Below are 19056 nucleotides of genomic sequence, written 5' to 3' on the forward strand. Positions count from 1 at the left end.
ACAGTGCTTGGACTGCTTTTCAAGGAATGTCTCCAGGACAGTCTCCAAGGGGGCACACAGAGTTCAGCTCCCACTGGATTGCTTTGAAGAGGTTCCTTTAGCCAGCTCCCCAAAAAGGAGCAGTCAGGTCTGTGCTGAGCTGACAGATCTCCCCACACTGACAACCCCTCTCCCCCTTGGTGCCCTCACCCTTGAGTGAGTACAACGGGGGGCCTGGGGGCGGTGGGGCATTAAAACTTAACTCAGTGGTGGAAGAGCAAAGTCTTGAAGCTCATGTTCTGGTCTTGCTCACCGCACAGCTGCCTGTCTGAGCTGGGGGGGTTGAGTGGTCGGGTCGGGTGGCAGCGCCGTGCTCCTCCCGTACCCTCAGAGGCAGAAAGCAGCGCTGCAAAAAAATCACCACACCACACCAGAAAACTGGGTGCCTGCCCTCAAACTGAGACAAATTCCTCCTGCCCTCCCTCTTCCTAAACCCCTGTCTGAGCATCCTTCTTCCCACCTGTCTCCCAGCCACATCCCACCCACCACCAGGCACGGAATGCTGGAACGAGAATCACGCAGTGCCTCGGGAAGGACGGGGGAAGAGGCTGCTCCTCTCACATCCCTCTCTGTGTTTGGATGTATGAGAAATATCTGCCCAAAGGGGCCTAATGTAGCAGAACACTGGAAGTGCTTCCAGGCTGTTAGGTAGCTGCCCAACATGGCATTACCCCACCAGCTAATTAAACTGGGGCTGTCCCAAAGTGATGAGTTTGCAGGGAGGCTGCGAATCTGAAGGAGATTGATGTTGCATGGCTTATCAATTTTCAATCTCAACACAGCTAGATATTTATCAGGCTGCAGAGAACAAACACTTGTAATATTTAAAGGGGGAAGACTTTAATGAAATCCATTGCGGATCACCAATTTCTGTTCCCCCGGGCTCATTCCTTTCCTCTTCTTCCAGTCATTTTTCTATTTTTCAGTCTTATTTTCATTTTTTTTTAGTACAATAGTCAGTGAAGGAAGAAAATTTTCATTTAAAATGCTGGTTCCCTTCATCTCCCCCCCCCCTCCTTTTTCACTTTCGAAAGGTTTATTTGGATAAAAGGTTTTAAACAATAAAGAACTGTCTGCAGTAATTTGTGAAGATAATAGATTATCCTGGGAGGAGGCCTAGGTTGAGAAATTTCCTACTGCAGAATTCAGTCCTTGTCATTTATTTATTTTATTAGAAGGAAGAAAAGAAGGAGGGCAAGAGAGTCAGAGAGAGAACACAATTGCTGGGCTGAGTTATTTGCTGGAGTAAATCCTCCCGTTTTTATTGAGCAGCATCTGAATCTGGTCCTTTCATACACTTGCTCCTGGGTCAGGGCCACGCAATCAGCACTGAGGGCTGCCAGGTAATTTTACCAAAGTCACCTCAAAGGGAAATAGCAGAATGGCTCCATCCCCGGGAAGTCAATTGGATACGGTCCTGGATGAAAAATACTCCCCAGCTTTCTCCAAGGAGGCCTGGAGAAAAATTGCCTGGTCTCCGGGAGCAACCCCTGGCGCGGGATCCTGGCACGGTCACGCTAAAATTCCTCAGGAGTTCAGAGCTGGGCCCAGGTTTGCTGTTTAAGAACTCAGCTTTGGATTACAGGTCTGTTCCTAAGTGCTCATTAGCACACCAGCAAGAGATGCTGTAATGAATCGGGGCTGCTTAAATCGCTGATCAATAGCGAGAGGCTTCAGCTGATTCTCCTCAGCCCCAGCTTAGAACCACCTTCAACACCTTCCCCTGACACCTCAATAAACACACACTGCTCCTGTCTGGGACGTGAGTCTGGGACTGACTAATCACTTATAAACAGCTTGGAGATGGATGGTTAATGAGAACTGCATGAATAATTGCTTTTTCATTTTCCTGCCTAACCAGGAAAGAAAAAAAAAAAGCAAAATGAGATTTCTTTTTCGGAGCGGCCCAAAATAGAAAGTTTTCCAGCATTTTTTCGTGCCATAAGGGAGCTCATGCACGTGAGCCCTCTCCACCTTCACAAAGCCTTTGAGATGAAATGGAAGAGTCAGGATAATCCAGAATAAAACAGATTTCTGTTTGTTTTAAACTCATTTTCCTCTCTTTTGAAAGTATTTTAAAAATTAGGTTGAGGCAAATGTAATCTTAGAGTAGTGTTTTGAATGGAAATGGTTTTATTTTCCCATTCTGGGAATAAAAGATCTCTTTGAAACCCAATGTGAAAATCTTCCAGCATAGAGGGGGAAAAAAAAAGCCTTTTCTATCATTTATTAAAGATGTCTGAAAGAACCTCAGATCACTGCATCCTTCAAACACTCCTGTCATTCCTCCTGCAGCTCTGTCACTAGAAAGATGATTGGACTGTGTGGTGGGCTGACCCTGGCTGGGTGCCAGGTGCCCCCCAAAGCTGCTCTATCACTGCCCTCCTCAGCTGGACAGGAGTGAAAATATAAGGGAATCCTCATGGATCGAGATAAGGAATAGCTGGAAGCTTCTGGCAGCTTCTCACAGGAGCCACCTCTGTAGCTGCCCCCCCCCCCCCCGACTGCCAAAACCTTGCCATGCAAACCCAGTACAGATTCTGACCTGCATGTGAAGACAGACCTCCAAGAATAAATACCTGTGGACAATCTGACATTTCTGTGGGCTTTCTGGATTTGTCAGGTTGGTTGCTGTCTCCTCCCATAGATAGTTCCTCCTCAGGAACTTGTAAAGCAGCATGAACTGAGTGCAAATAGGATCTGGATCCAGTTCATTTGCACTTGCTCAAACTTCTGGGAGGATGTTTTATTCTTTTTTAATGGTAAATTTGGGGTTGGCTTATAAAACCAATCCTTAATTGAGTGAAAGAAATCCAAGAAGCTTCAAATACCTTAAAACAGACTGGTTTGCACCAAGCTATAAGCCTGTTTTGCATTAAATTAGGTTTTCTCTGTAAATGAGACCTTCACTGTAATTTGCTGTGGAGCAGCTTATTCTGATTTCTTTGCCTCTTTGGTTCTGGCAATTTGCCTTCAGCAAAACACCGAGGGCACACAAACAGCACAGGAAGGCAGGGGGTGCTCAGCAGGACAAGTCTTGCTGGCACAAGCTTTTCCCCTCCTACTCCCCCCTGAGCAGCTCCTCAGGAGGCAGGAGGACCCTGAGCCCAGCCCAGTGTCTCCCGTGGCCTCAGTTCAGGGGCTGTCTGGGGATTCCCCGTGTGGGATGTGTGGGAGCCTGATGGCTGCTGGGGCAGTGGCAAATCCCACCTTATTAACACTGCACCCACTTCCCTACAACCCTGACAGCCACGGGAGAGAGACTAGACATGGGAGCTGCTGGAGGTATTCCCTGGTGCAAGGATAAGAAGAAGAGCAAACACAGGAGACAGAGTAATCCACATGGTAAACACGACTAAACATCCTCAGCGGGGACGCACTGGAAAAGTTTCCATGACCAACCTGTCAATGAGCCTTCTGTATCCAGGCCCGGGGTGACTGCTGTGGTTACACCTGTATGTGCCACCCAGGTGATCCAGTGGCTGCAACCTGTAATAATCCAGAGGGGCAAATCCAGGGGGACAAACCCCCTGGAGGCAGCTGAATAAATAAACAGGCGCAGCGACATCCACCACAGTTTAGTGAGCACAGCTGGTCTCTCAGAAGGAGTTCAGAGATAATTCCACCTCTGCATTGAAGACTTTCAATGACTGTTAATGAATTTAAATGATGGGGATTTTCTTTTCATGCTTCATTGCATATGCTCCTCACATTAAGATGCTAATTAAGAATACATCAGCCCAGGCTGGGAATGATGCGGACACTGAGCAAAGTGGAGCTGAGACAGTGTCTTTGGGGCTACTCAGTGGGACCTTTTATTGGAGTCTGATAAATTATTTGCTTCCACGGGCCTGCTGGGTACAGGTCCCAGGGAGAGTTAAGATTTGCTGTGGCTTTCATGTCTCAGTGGTTCGTTTGATCCCGCTGGGATGTCTGAGGGCACCGAGGGACGTTGGGCAGTGAGGGATGCTCAGGCAGCCTGGGCTGTTGGCACTAAGCTCAGATGTGTGTGTGTGAGGAGGGCTGTTGTTCTGGGCTCCTCTGTAAGCAAGAGAAGAGGGTTTTTCTCAGGGCACAGCAGGGTCATGGGCATAGAGGACAAATCCCTCAAGGTCTAATGAATACGAACTCCCCATCACTGGCCCGGGATGTCCCTGAGCAAATTGTCTCCAGCAAACTGTTGGAGTTTGTGAGCTATTCTGGTGTCTTCCCAGGCAGCCAACTTTGTAGATGGGTGATGGTTCTGTTATGCTGTTTTCAGGTGATTCAAAGCAAGGCCTTGACTTCCTTTGCTGGCCTTTGTTTGCTTTTGGTTCCAGCTGTGCTTCCCAGGAGGCACCAGCCTGGTGCTAACACATGTCACCATCAAACATCCTGTTTGTAAGGAGGGTTTGGCACTGGGACATCCTGATGTTCTAGGTGAGAAACCTCCCCCTCTAGTATACCAGAATAACAGCAGTGGCTGAGAAATTATTTCTAAACCCTGGACTGAGCTAAAGTCTGCAATTGCTTCTTAAAGTCAAGGGGAGGGTGAGAGAGAAGAAAAGGTTTATAAATCATGAAACCTATTAATCTAATCCTAGAACAAATTTACAAATTCTAAAATGGATTTGCACAGATGATGGGGGAAAAAATGGATTTTGCAAATCTTAACAATTACTCCTCCTTAAAGAGCTTCTTGCTTTCCAGAGCAGCTTTGTGTTTGGGGCAGTTTAGTGAGAGATTGTTCCAGCAGGCTGCCTGTGGCCTCTCATTAGGAGAGGGATTGGAAATGCTAATTCTGGGGCTGAAACTCTGCTCAGTCCTGGGAAGCTCTGTCAGCTGTGTGAGGAAATTAAGTGGTTTGCCTGAAAATGTGCAGGATTTAGAGCTTGGCTCTCCTGCCTGTTAGGAAAGGGCTCTAGAAGGTCACAGGGGACCTGGGCTCATGGGAGAGTGGTGAGATGTGCACAGTGGCCAACCCAACCATGAACCCAACTGAGCAGGGCAGGAGACATTTACTGAAGGATTCAGGGAAAAGAAGTCACAGAATCACTGGGAAAGGGAATGAAGACTCCCAAATGTGGAGGGAGCAAACTAGGAGGTGGAGAAGTGAGGAGGTGCACAGCTGAGATCTCAGATTTGGTCCTAGTGGTCCCCAAACATCAGGAAAACATCAGAAGCAAACACCACCCTCCCCAGTTATAACCAAGGTTTGGATATAGTTACAGTCTCCACTCCTGTAAAAGAGGAAAGGCTTGGGGGCAGTGTGGTCACTTCAGAGTAGTTTGTTAAGGGTTTTCACAGTATGATCGCTATTTTTGTGGCATCCATCCAAAAACTAGAAGGGCAGGAAAAAGGGCTGGCCTGAGGAATGAGGAGCTTGTTTTGCAGTGGAGACTCTTGGCTTGTTAAGCTCAGCAAAACAGAAGTTGAGTGGGCACAGGATCACTCCCTCTGTGTATATCACACCGAATGGCACCGTGCAGGGAGAAGGATACAGACGCTTAAATATAAAATTGGCATGGGGGGAAAACAGGCATAAATACATCTCAGATGGAAACTTTAAAAAAGGCCCTGCTGACAGAGGAGGGAGGTGGCTGTCTTTGGCTGTGATGACCCCCAGGAGGGATGCAATATCAGTTCTGGGCTCCTGAGCAACATGTGGTACCGTGCGGTGCCAGAGCCGGCGGATATGGATGGAAGGGAACACAGCACAGCAATATCAGCTGCTGCTGGGAGGTTGTTTGTCTCTGCAGTGATGGAATATCCAGGGCCCGGTGGGTGGGGGAGATAGGGAGAGGCCGAGCACACGCTGCTGTGTGTGTGACAAATCAAAAGGGACGCGATAAATTAGGGAAGGGAAACGTTTATTTTCTGTCCTTTGAATGCGCGTCGCACCCGGTTGAGAGCAAAATTAATTCATTCATTAAACGCACTCGCTGTGTCGGATGAAGCGGCGGCGCCGGATTCCGGGTGGCTGCGGCTTCACCGGGGGAGGCTGATGGCACAGAGGGGATGGAGCTGGCCCTGGGCACTGGGACAGCCTGACCCAGACATGGAATGAGAGCTCAGCCAGGAGATGCTCCTGGCCAAGCAACCCCAAGGGGGAATTTTGTCTAAATCAAACACAAGTTTACACAAGGGGGTTTTTTTGTCGCTTTAGCTACACAACTGATAGTGGGATCTTGGATATTTGGCTCCTGTGATGTCTGCAGAAGCTTCCCCATTTTCCCTTCCTCTTTTCAGCATCAGAGAGACTGTGCCATGGTGCTGACTGCCTGTGCCTGGGGGTTATTCCCTCTTCAAGGGAGGCTCTTCTCGTTGTGCCCATACAGCAAAGGGAACTGCTCTCTCAGGGCTTTTGGAACAACAGAGGTGCAAACTGTTTGCCCCATCAAAGTGGTTGAGTCTGTGTGAGGAGCCCTGGCAGCCACCCAGGCTCGGAACAGGCCCCATCCCTGCACACCCTGATCAGGAGAGCAGGGTAAGCCCCATGCACTGCACAGCCCCTCTCACTTCAGCAGGGAACACCCTGTCCAGTGTGCTGCCAGCACTGTAAGTTATGGGCTGGGCTCTAGAGCACAGCCCAAAATCTGTGGTGCTCAGCAGTCCTGCCAACTACCACACATCCCTCCTGCAGCTCCGCTCCCAGCACGGCAGCTCCCACGTTCCCATCCACCTCCATGTGCCACTGCACTGCCCGCCCAGCACTGTGACCCTGGAGCAATCCAGGCTCAGTACTGGATACTGGCACCTTGCTGGTGTTTCCAGCTTTCTGGAGGCGAGGTGGGGATTTACTGGTGCACAGGTTGCCCCGGGGTGTGATGCATATTGTGTTCATTTGGAGAGTAATGAATTGCACAGATGCCTGAAAACCGGTGTCTCACATGTTGTTGAAAGGCCAGCTACAAGCTCATCTGACAGGAGCCAATATCCCAGCCCTCTCGGCAGCTGGATCCATGCCAGAGCATGAGCTGAAGCAGTCTGAGTGCCACCAACAGATCCTCTCCCACTGTCAGGACACTCCTGTGCATCCCTTTGGATCGGGCAGGACGGTGGTGCCTCCCTTGGAGTGGTGGCACCTGGCCAGGGCAACACACCAGGCAGGGCCAGCTCTCTGTGGTGATATGTGTTCCTGAGTCCAGCCCCACAGCCAGGGACTTCCCTTGGAGCCCCCAGGCTTTGTGCCCACCTGCGGGCGGGGCACACGGCACTCGGGCAGCACAGCCGGGGGTGAGCGGGATGCCAGGGCAGCACAGCTCCCAGCTGGCTGGAGACACCCATCCTGGATGGATGACAGCTCGTTGGAGCCAAGCAGGGCAGCAAAGGGGTTGGAGCTGCACAGCGCAGGGAAAAGAGCATTTTGGAGAGTTTGCAGCTTCCCCCGAGAAAACCTCTTCTGGGTCAGAAGTTCACGTCTACAAGGGGTGGCCTGGTTTTTGCTGTACTTCTGGATTCCTCTCACACAGGAATGGCCGTGAATGATGTTTTCTGTCATCTCTAACTGGCAAGGAGATTCTACCTCATCCTGGCAGATAACAACCTGGCTGAAGTTATTCATGATTTCATCACCCCTTGGCCAGACTGCAGCGCTGCCGTCCCCTGTGCCCCGTGCCAGCCCCACGGCTGCTCCTGCCCTTCAGATGTCCAAATCCTCACAGGACAGCCCTGTCACCCTGGCTCCAAGAGCTGCATGGACCCACGAGGGGACAGTCCCCGTGCTGGGTGGGAGCTGGGCTGAAGGAAGAAAATAAGGCCTTTGTAATCACTTAGAGCAGCGCGGAGGTTTTGGTTGTGTCCACACTGGGGTGTGAAGCTGATCTTGAGTTTTCCCATAAGGAGAGCCCAGGACCCACGTGTGGATGCAAAAGGTCTCATAGGGAGAGCACCATCCCAGAGCCACTGCAGCCAGCCAGGTATCTTCAGGATCTTCAATCTCCCATCTTGCTGCCACGGCTCGTTTGTGAACCTCCTTGCTTTGCCCCCAGACACTCATCTCTGCCTGCAGGCAGAGAAGTGGGAGCAGAGGGTGGGGGACTGAGCACTCCTGCTCAGCACCACTTGCTTATTCATTGCTGCTTCTCCCTCTGCTCCACAGCACATTTCATCTCTGAGGCAGGAGAGTCCTTTCACACCACAACCTTGAAATGATCCTCAGCCACGATGGGAATCAGCCACCGCTGCTGTTTTGTTCCCAGCTCTGAATGTGTGCTTGGAGAGAGGGAAAATGTGTGATCTAAGATGAGAAAGGGGCTGTGATTCTTCCACTCCTCCTTCACTGCTCTCTAGACAATGTATAAGGGAAAACCAATTTGTGCAGAAGAAGCAGGAGCAAGGAGTTTTGGTGCACATGCAGGGAACAAAACAAACGGAAGAAAATAAGGCTATTGAAGAAATGTCAAGTTGGGAAGAGTGGGAAGACGGGGCAGAGCTGTTTGTTAACACATGGAGCTGGAGACTGCAGAAGGTAGACAGGGCCAGCTGGAAGGTCAGCCCAGGATCTTTGTGTTTTAATCCTTTGGGTGTAAGATGTTTACTGAGCGAGGGAAGGGAAGCATGCAGGGGATATGATAACAGCTGGGAGCAGAGAGGATTTCTCCTCCTCACAGGGCACTGTCAGAGTGCTGTGGGTGGGGAGATGCACCTTCTTGGGCCCTGAAGAAAACCACCTTCTGCCAAGGGGCAGCCAAGTCCTGCCTTGAAGACAACTGCTCTGATCAGGTTCCTGCTGCTGCCACATGAGCAGTCCAGTCTGGGGGATGAAAGTGGACGTACACTTGCTTTTGTTCTCCATTCAGGTCCCCGTGGAGGGGGCAGGAGGCTCCCCTGGAGTGACTGACACCCGCCTGTGCCTTATTGAGTGGCCATCGATCAGCTGTCTCTGCCCAGGGTAATGGCAACACAGTCGATGCTAATCAGCCCGTTTGTTTCCAGAGCTGGATCCCTGGGCGTGTGACTGGATGCCAAGGAGGCTCATTTAGGATGAGAGATGGTGCATTAATTCAGTCACTGCATTCCCTTGCACTCCTTGGACACCCCAGTGTCATCCCCCAGATCGTGGCACACGGTGCCTTCCCTGTCCCTGCTTTGCTTCATAAGAGGAGGCGATGAAGGCCTGGAAAGAGGATGCAGAGATGAACTTCCAGACTCTCCCTTCTGTCCCTATTTGTAGCCCAGATTTGGTGCCTTATCTCCAACCAGTGTTTCCTGATCACCAGCCCTCTCTGGAGGAATACAAACAAAATCTGTGCGCCGTGCACAAAATCTGTGCACCATGTGCTTTGGCCACGGTGATTTTCATTTAGTGCTTCTGTTTCTTTTTCTCCACCCACAATTTGATTTATACACTTGCAGAGGAAGCATCCTTTCTTCCTCTGATCCCACGGGGATGATGGCTGGTCCACTCTGAGACTCTGGGATAATCTTCCTTGGGTAAGTTGTGCCTTTATACAGTCGTGTCCCTGCTCACACAGTCCAAGGAGCTGTTGCTTTCCTCAGCTCGCTCCAATGGATTTCTATTATCAGCAGCTTCTATCTGCAAAGCAATTGATAATAACAAATAATTAAAAATGCATTTCTGTTTCAGCAGCCTCCGGGTGCTCTCTGTAGCAGAAAAAAGAGCTTGTCAGTGTGAAGGCCCATAGGAAAATGTGTTTTTCTCAGCTGTGAAGTGTTGCTCCTGCACTCTTTTTTGTTCTGTGTCCATCTTATCTGCTGCTGTTCATCAGGTCAGAGGCTGTATCTTGTCTGGTTGTGCACTGTGGGGTGCCAAATGCAGGCAGTTTGTTGTTATTTTTCTGTGCTGTTTGCTTGCTTGCTTGGTTTTGGAGCTGAAATGACATGTGGAGTGGATTGGAAAGCTCCGTTGCTGCTTTTAAATAATTCCCTGTGTGTAGATGGTCTTGTTCTGGAATGTGAACGGGGTTTTCTGATTTAGTTAAATCCACTTCCAGTTCTAACCTGCTTCTTTGCCTGGAGTCAAAATGTTTGTGAGGGGAGGCATCACAGGAACACTCGCACGGACAGCTGGCCTATGGAGCTCCATCCCAAAATCCCAGCCTCCATCCCTGCAGTATTTATGGGCTGCAGAGGCCAGAGCTGACCATCAGAGCTGGCAGGGGCATCTGGAGAGCAGAAACCACATCATCTCAGAGGAAACTAACCCCAGCCTCTCCCCTTCTTCCACTCTCCAGCATTTCTGTGGCAATTTAGGGCACTTATTTATTAGCTTTTAGAATAAAATAGTGTAGCTGTTTGCAGAGGTGGATGTGCTGGGCTGTGGGTGAGAACATCTCCCACAGTGTCTCGCCATACGAGGCAGACACTGTTGGGCTGAACATGGATCCACCACCCTCTGGGGTGTTCCTGCTTGTCCCCTGTGTCCCATTTGCCAGGGATGTCACTGTTGGCCATGCCATGAGCACATGGTGACCATGGGGCTCCAACCCCTCCCTCCACAGACGAGTCCCCGAAGAGACAGGTCCCCCCAAAAGGCCGTGGGGAGAGCGTGGCCACGGCTCCTCCACCAGCCCAGGATCCAGTCCCTGTCTGCAGGATGCACGGAGCCACTGGGTGTCAGTAGCATCCCACTTCCCGGCCGCTCGTGGACCTGGATTCAGGAGGACGAGTTTTCCTCCATGGAGAGCAGAGCTCTCTCTCTGGAGAGCAGGTCACGCCTCACACCCACTCGGGAGAGGCAGCTCCTGCACTCAGGGGAAGGTGGTACCAACCCCACCACTGGAGTTGTTGGTTGTTGGCAGGCTTTTCCCACCCCGTGGAGCTACAAGGAGGGATGGTACTACGCCAGGAGCTGCAGCAATAGGCTGAGCAGCAGGATACTCCGTGCAGCCTTGGCTCCTTGGCAAGTCCTGCCTGCTTTGGCCGAGGTGGCTGGTTTTCACAAGCACTGCCAGGATTTTCTCCCAGCCATCCCTCCTCCTCCTGGAGCCCCCCAGCCCTGGCTCGGCTCTGAACCTGTCCCTACACTGTCTGTGTCACCCCTTCCACCCTCCATCCCCCTTCTCACCCACTGCTCAGCCTCAGGGAAGCTCCTGATCCCATGAGGTGCTGCTGGCTGGTGATTTTCAGATCACGTGGGGTTTTTTCCCAGCTTTTAAAAGTTTACCAATGCAAAGCTTTTTGCAGGGAGGTATCACCTGTGGGGTGACATTCCTGGCTTAAACCAGAAGGAACAAAAAGTCCTGTGCCCCAAGACAGCCAGTGAATCCATAATCCCGGCACCCATGGACCGGCCCATCCTCATTCACAGCCCGGATCTGACCCATTCTCTTCCATGTAATGCGTGAAGACCTGACTAAAGAGCTTCCTCCAGTTGCAGGTAGAGTCCTTCAGTATCTCCTGGTGGAGATGTTCCATCTCTGGGATTGTTAATCCAGGCTGTTAATAATTCAGCTTCCCTGGGTTGAAGTGAGGCTGTCTCCAAGCCTGCAGGTCTGCTCGTTCATGATTCCCCTGTCTCCACACACAGCCCCATGAATCTCATGTCCTGCTGCATTCACTAGGCTCTGATCCAGGGATGAGAGATCTCTCTTCTGGTTGAAGACTTCTCAGTACTCAAAACAAAGGGAAAAATGTCCAAGGTCTCCAAAATGATGCTGGCGTGGGACACCTGGGTGCAGGTTCTGCAGCCCATTTAGTTTAGTGGCTCACCTGGTCATGGGATTTCCCCAAGACCATTCACTCCCTGGGATGCATTTTGTTCATCAGACCTGGACAGGCTGTAACTTGATCAAAGTCATCCAGAGAAGTGGAGTTCACACCCAGCCCTCTGCTTGTGTGTGGAGAGCGAGGACCCTCCATCTCCTCCTGTCAGCAGGTCCCTGGTTTTCCCAGAGCACCTTGGGATGGAAATGCCCATTTCTGCATCCCGCTGCTTCCCAGCAATTGCTCTGTAATGCAGTTTCCAGGGCCATTATTCCTTGGCTGCCGATACCAGCCCAGGCACTCGGCTTGGGGAGTTACTGGTGTAATCGGAGCTGTGGTGTGAGGCCATGAGGGAGACAAGCTCCATCAATCCTTTTCCATGTACACGAGCCCTTGATTAAAGGTTAGGGGGTTAACTTGCTCCTGCTCACTGTGCAGAGGCAGGAGAGGGGAAGGTGAGAGAAAGGGAACTGGCTAAAAGCCCTGTTTGGAGCTGCCTGCAGGGCTGTCGGTGCTCAGGCCTGACATACAGCTGTTATCCTCCATCCCACTCACCCTCCAAACCCCTCTTCACTGAACGAGAGCTGTTCGTGCCTCTCCGTGCCAGGAGGAAAGGAGCTTTGTGGGGAGCTGGGATAGCAGCAGCAGAAGAGGCTGACTTGCCCCTTACAGCTCCCTCTCCCTGCTCCTCCTCTCCCCCTGCATGGGTTGGGACCCACCAGCTCGTCCCTCCTGCACGGGGTCCATGCCATCCCCTCCATGATGGATTACCTACCCCTGGCAGGGAAGTTGCCCCTCTGAAACCCAGAGTGGGATTGAGGAAAGTCAGAGGTGTCCAGGTGTCCAGTGTCCAATGTTGTGAGGAAACATTGCTGATGTCCCCCTGCCCTGTGTGGGACAGGGAGAGGTTAAGCCAGAGCCACTCCAAGGTGATGCTGAGTCCTGGGAATACACTGAGACCCCAGGCTTCAGTCCCATCCATGTCCTCCCTCTCTTTGCTTGTGTGCAGTAGCAAAGCCTGGGCCAGTGGATCAGGCCCAGCAAAGCCCAGGCTCAGCTCCAGCCCGTGGGACATCACGAGCAGCTGAGTGACCTGCCAGGCACCGCTGATCCTGGAGGGCAGAGCTCCATCTCACCCGACACCAGGCAGCCAACGAGCCTTACCCTGCACAGAGGAGGACTGATTTGCCTTTACTTAGGCTTGATTGATAACTGCCTCGTGCAGTTATCAGCAAAGACATCTGTCATTGCCCAGGTTTCCCAGCTGAAAGGTTTGGGTTAGGACAGACCTGCTGAGCTGCAGCTCTGGCCGGTGCCTTTTGCTCTTTCTCTTCAGAGGCTTTTTCTTTCCTCAGGATGAGAGACTTCTGTACGAGTATTTTCAAATTTGGGCTTACTTGGCAGCAGGGAAGTGGTTTTGTGTGTAGACAGGCCTGAAAAACTCTTCAGTTATGGCCAGGGGCTCATTGATCCTGTGGCCTGAAGGCAAATTGATGGGGAGGGTGCTGAGGCCACAGAGTATCAGTTCCTGTGCTGAGCTTGGGGGTGATGCTTTGTTCAGAGATACAGAGCTGTGGTTTGATGCTGTCCCACACCAGCACGGTGGAGAACACAATAGGAAACAAACTTGCTGAAAGAATTGCTCCCTGCATTGCTCAGCTCCTTGTTTTTGTGCTTTGTATTTTCCTTTTCTTTGTTTTCTTCACATAAGCAGCTTCAAGAGCCAGAATTGCTAACTCTTGGTGGGTTTCTGTTTTCCTTTTCTTCCTTCTAGCCCAGAATATTTCAAACTTTATTGCTTTTCTGGAAATAACTATTTATTTTTCTCTGCTGTTGCTTTCTGCTTTCATCTCTCTTCTGTTCAATTCAGTAGTCCCCCTTCCTGTGAATCTGCTTTCCCCTGAGACATTCCTGATTTCTTATCCCCTTTTCCATACTGTCTCCTCTGATCTCATTAGTTTTTCAGCCTTTCTTTCCTTATTACCAGCCCTTTACATTTACTTTCCTTGTGTCCCCTATCTTAAACTCCACCACACCACCACAAAGCCTTCTGCCAAGCAGCCCTCCAGCCTGGGGAAGAGCAGGGAGCATCTGATGGAGGGCAAAGCACCCTTTGCTTTGCCTTTGCAACTTTCTTACAACACAGATACCCCTGTGACAGATTCCCACAAAATCCTGCAGCCCTGCAGGAGCCCCGGGGGCCTGTTGTGTGTTTCCCAGTGAGCAAATACAGCGAGGGGTTTGTGGCTGATGTTTGGGCTGGAGATGTGTGTGGCTCCTGCAAAGCCTGAAGTGCCTCCGTGGTGTTCCGATGTCCCTGCGTCCCGGCCTGTCCCTGTCAGTGAGCTGCAGGTGGCTTCTCCTGATGTGTGTGCCGAGGTGCCACAAGGGTACACAGAACCCCACGTGCTTTGGAAGGTGCTCTTGAGCCCCTGTTTCAGGCTCAGTGTCTCCAGAGCTGGTGAGACCGGGGTTGATGGTGACCCTGGTGCCTCCATGGGCCTTTCAGGTACAGCCCTGGTGTGTCTGAGGGTGCAGGCTGTGCTGGGGAGCTCTGCTGGTGCCTGTGTTGGGAGAAGTGGGTCAGTGCCACAAGGAGAGCTCTGCCTGTTGTGTGGGAAAGTGCTCCCAGCCCTGGGCATCCCAGGATGACATTTTTAACAGGCTGCTCTGTGCTCTTCTCTCTCCTGCCTCTCTCCCCACAGCCTCCAGGCTCTGCTTTCTCTGGCCTGGCCTTGGTGTCCCTCGCACCTCCCAGGGCTCCCCTTGTCTCTCAGCAGTTGGACCTCTGGGAGAGGCACTGCCTGGCATCACCCCCTCACTTGTCCTGGCACAGGCATGAGATTGGGCCCACGGGAGGTTCCAGCCACCCCAGGCCCCATGAGGTGGGGCAGCCAACGGCAGCTGGAATGGTTCCCCTGGGATGGAGGGATGGAGTCAGCCATCAGCCCACACACACTCTCAAGGAGGATGTGATCACTGCCCTCCTGGATCTAAAGTCTCTGGGTGGTGGAGCCACCCACTTCAGCTCTTTTAAGTGTTTGCCTTTCCTTTTTCCTCTTCCCTCCTCTGATTTTTATTTGTGAACCTCGTTTCAGAGATTAACCTCAGGGCCGGCATGCCTCCTAAGAAAGATGCTCTCACTTCATTAAGAGATAATGGAAGCTGTCAGAGATTTGAAGGATTGCACTTGTGATGGGAGCAGGAGGGGGAAGAAATATATTCACAGCAAAGTTACATTTTCATGTAAATTGTTTAAAGATTTAAATGGTTTCTATTAGGAAGGGTCACTGGGGCTGTACAGAGGGCTAAATTAGTCCTTCTGTGCAGAACTATAATATTGTCTGTAAATGAAAAGGAACAAAGAAAGCTGTTAATTTTTTTCCCCACTCTCTCATTTCATCTCACAATTTCTCCCTCTGCCTCTCCAGCAGCCTTTTCCCTGCCTTTCTTTCATTTTTGGGTCTTTATTCTGCTCTGTTCTCATCTGCAGCCTGCACTTGGCAAGTTTGAGGTGTCCTGGCCTGCCCAGCACTGAGTTCTGCCCAGCCAGCCCCGGGCTGCAGTCACTGGTAGTGTTGTCCCCACACACCTCCGTCACAAATGCAAATCTGCTGCTTTGGGTTTCCAGGCACACAGATCCCCCACAGGGAGCGGGAGACCCGGGTGATCAGTTAATTTGTTAATGACTATCCCAAGTGGGTTGTTGGTTTGCCTGCTGACATGTTAGGTGGAGTCACTGCTCCGTTTCTTTGCTCCAGGCTGGTTGGTAATTCATCCACAAACACATCCTCATATAAATAATCACAAGACAGTAATTTGCTCCGGTATTCACAGATGAACATGTTTTTGCACACACCATCGCCCGTCTAAATGTGATGGCACCTGTGGGGATAGGCCTCCCCTCCCCGTTTGGATGCCAGCCCTGCTCAGGATCCAGCCTGCTTACGAGCAGACACCGCTGAATGGGGAGGAGGTGATTTCCCTTCCCCTGGGAGTGCTGGTTCCCCGGGCACTTGTGAGAGAAGGCACCTTCAGATTTCTGCCTCACGTGTTTGCAGGTCGAGGCCACCCTTCAAGGAGCGTTTAGAGGCAAAGCCACAGTCCCACGTGTAGGTGTGAGGCAGCAGAGATTTGCACAAGTGCCCCATTCTTGAAACTGGTGGCTTTCTGCAGAGGCACAGGGGCCTCGCTGTTCATGGCCACGTGTGTGTGCACTGGAATGGTTAAACCACCTGTCCCTCACTGTACTCCCATCACTGCCAAAGGCCAGAGGAATAAAACAGCTTTAGAGCAATCAGTGGTTTTAATTTACAAGGAGCTGGGCAGACATTGTCCCTCTGAGGGCAGGAGCAGAGCACAGGGTGCAGCCACCAAGGCAGGGAGAGGTGTGTGCCTGTGTCCTACACCAGTCCCTGGAGGATGTCCTGATCCCTGTGCTGTGCTGTAAAGCCTCCTAAACTCCAAAGCACGTCACATTCAGCAGAGTTCAGCCCCCTGGCTCATTCCTCACATGCAGAACAGCAGAGATCAAATTCATCTCTCAACTCCAATTATTGGAGGTGAGGCACTGATTGCTCTTCACACACATGCATAAGGCACCTGTGGAGACCTTGGTTTTGGGAGGCATTTGGGGAATAGCAGGAGGTAGAGGGTTTTGCATGCTGATGACTGGGAAGGGAAGAAAAGCAGGGGAAAAGATGAAGACCTGCATGAGAAGAACAGAGGCTAAAAAAGCTATGACTGGGAGGATGAAACTATCTTTGTGCTGGGTTCTGAAGGATTTTGGCAGAGGCAATGATAGGCCAGCCAGCTGGTAGAGTTTTGATGTTGGGAAAGAAAGAGATGTCTCTTTTTTTTCCAGTTATCAAGATCTCAGCAACAGGCCTGCCTTTCAGGAAGAGAAAATCTAGAATCCAGAGCAAATTTCCAGGCAGTTGGTAGGCACACCCCCAAATATTCACACCAACATGACAGCACTATCATAAAATAGGCATCTTGCAACTGGCTGTTTCAGGGGTAGACAGATTGTGTGCTGCTCAGGATCTCCTGGTCATCAACCTCATCGACCTGAAATCCCCCTCAGTGAGATATAACAGCTACATCCCCTCCTTCCTCAACAAATCTGTCCTCTTGTTCAGCTCCTCCTCCCTTGCTCCTCTGGCTTGGAGTGTGTCCCACAGATTTGCTCTTTTCATGGTGAAGGATCCTGTAATTCCAACTGAAGAATATCCTTGGGCTTTTTATCTCCATCTCTACGGATGCCAACTTCAAGTAACTCTTTTCCCTGTCTCCTCAAATGCTCCTCTCTCGGCTCTTTGTTCAGGCAGCAGCTCCATCCCCTTTTTGCCAAAAGTTGCAAAGTTTACCTTTTGCCAAACTCTTGCAGGTCCACAAGGAAGGATCTTCATCCCACCCATTCTCCCACCTGTCCTGGTTTCAGTTAATCTCCATTGAACATGATTGATTGGAGTTGGAACAGGACTCCAAACAAGGCCTCCTTGGGGCTTTGTGCCACAACAGAAGCTGTTGGCTTTCTCTAAAGGGAATATCTCCCCTGACACCTTCTGCTATCGAATTTGCCTTTTTTAGAGCCACATTACATCAGAGATTTATCGTCAGCCCCTGAGAGGCAAGTTCATCTCTGCCTTTCCCTCCCTCCCTCGTTCCCAATGTGTGAGCTCCCAGCTTAGAGCAGAAAGAAGCTCCTTTTGCAGGAGATTTCATGCAACTGCTGTTCCTCAAGGTCACCTAATTTCTCCCACAGGAGAAATAGATTCCTTTCAGCTTTGGGGAATCAGCAATCTTCCTAAATTCAATATGTCTGTCTATGCCAAATCCATCAATGGAAATGCCAAAGAGATGAGTCCCTTGGCCACTGTTTGAGGAACTTCACTTGTACTCATTGAATCCATCTCCTGCAGAGATGCAGATGCCCACATGGATTAGATGTACAAGGCTTCTCATGCCTGAAAGAACTGGTTCCTTTGCAAAGAAGGTGCCAGACAGTGTCCCTAGATTTGGACTGATGTCCTCACAGATCAGTTCAAGGTCTACCAGAGAAATCTCATTTGCATCAGAGGAGCACCAACCCTGAGCGCCTGTCGCCAGCTCTCTCAAGGTGGTTTTGCTCCTGGGCTCCTCAGTGGGGGAAATTTTGGCTGTTTTTTCAGGCTCTGTGTGATCCTGTTTGCAGAGTGTGGCCTTGGGTGTGGGTTGTGGCCGCTGGGTGATGTGTTTGCCCAGCCAGCACGACATGACCTGTCCTCCATAAAAGCTGATTACACTGGGCTCAGTTCTCTGCTCACCTCCAGAACTGGCTTGAAACGGAAGCGAACTCCCGAGGTCAGAACAAAGGCTCTTGAGCTGTCACGGCTGCTCCTGCCCCATTTCCTCGAGCGTGGGTGCTGTGTTTGGTAAACTCCAGGCATATGGTTCCACTCCCAGTTTGTTAGAGGCAGTAAAATTCCTTGTTGCCATGCTGGTAATTTCATATGCTAATTCATCATGGATGGCCCCAGCTACTGACCTGTTCTAATATCTCCTTCCATTTAATTTAAATGGCATCGACTTCTGATCACTGGACCCGTGTTTATTTTCTAGGTCAACCTCTTCTGTAATGTCTTCACTTTCACTGAAATACTACTAAAATAGCCTTGTGTCGTCCTGGATCAGTAACCATTTGGAGACAAAGTCTGTTTATTATCGTGCTCAGGAATAAGTGGTGCCTGCAATAAGCAACATTTGCTCTGCAATCTGTGCCTCAAAAATTAAAGCCTCCATGATGACTCAGTCCCTTTCTGACTGGGGGGATCTAAACTCAGTCTACAGCACGACCTACAAACTCCTCGCAGAGTTCTTCCCCAAACAACTTTTATTTTTATCAGCATAACCCATCCCCATCCTTTGGTCTATCCTTGATAGTCTGATTCCTCTCCCTATGTATGGAGATAGTTCTGGTGGTTATGTGGTATCTCCATGTCCCTCTGTTTCTCACTGTGCTCCTCAGAGATTTTTCACCCTCAGTCTCAGCACTTAACACCCAAACTTAACCAGTGGGAATTTATTCTCTGGCAATTATTCTTCTCCTTCGAATAGCTCATCATCCTCAAACCTTTCTCATGGCATCAGCCCTTGATGAGCCTGTTGGATTGCATCCTCTCGTGCTCTTGGCCCTGCAAGAGCAACCTCTGACAATCACTCAAGACTTCTCTTTGAAAACCCTACAGCCTGGTTTTTGTACCTGCAATCAATCCCTGCGGGATTCTGCCACTGTTACTGTCCCAAGGTAAAGGATAATCAGTAGCTTTTAACTTAAACTCTTAATTTTTTTCCCTTTTTTCCCTCCCCAGCAGACCCCACAGCCTTCTA

Source organism: Manacus candei, unplaced genomic scaffold (genome assembly GCF_025592945.1).
Source record: "Manacus candei isolate 608988 ecotype Guabito, Panama unplaced genomic scaffold, ASM2559294v1 h1tg000076l, whole genome shotgun sequence".
NCBI classification, from domain to species: Eukaryota; Metazoa; Chordata; class Aves; order Passeriformes; family Pipridae; genus Manacus; species Manacus candei.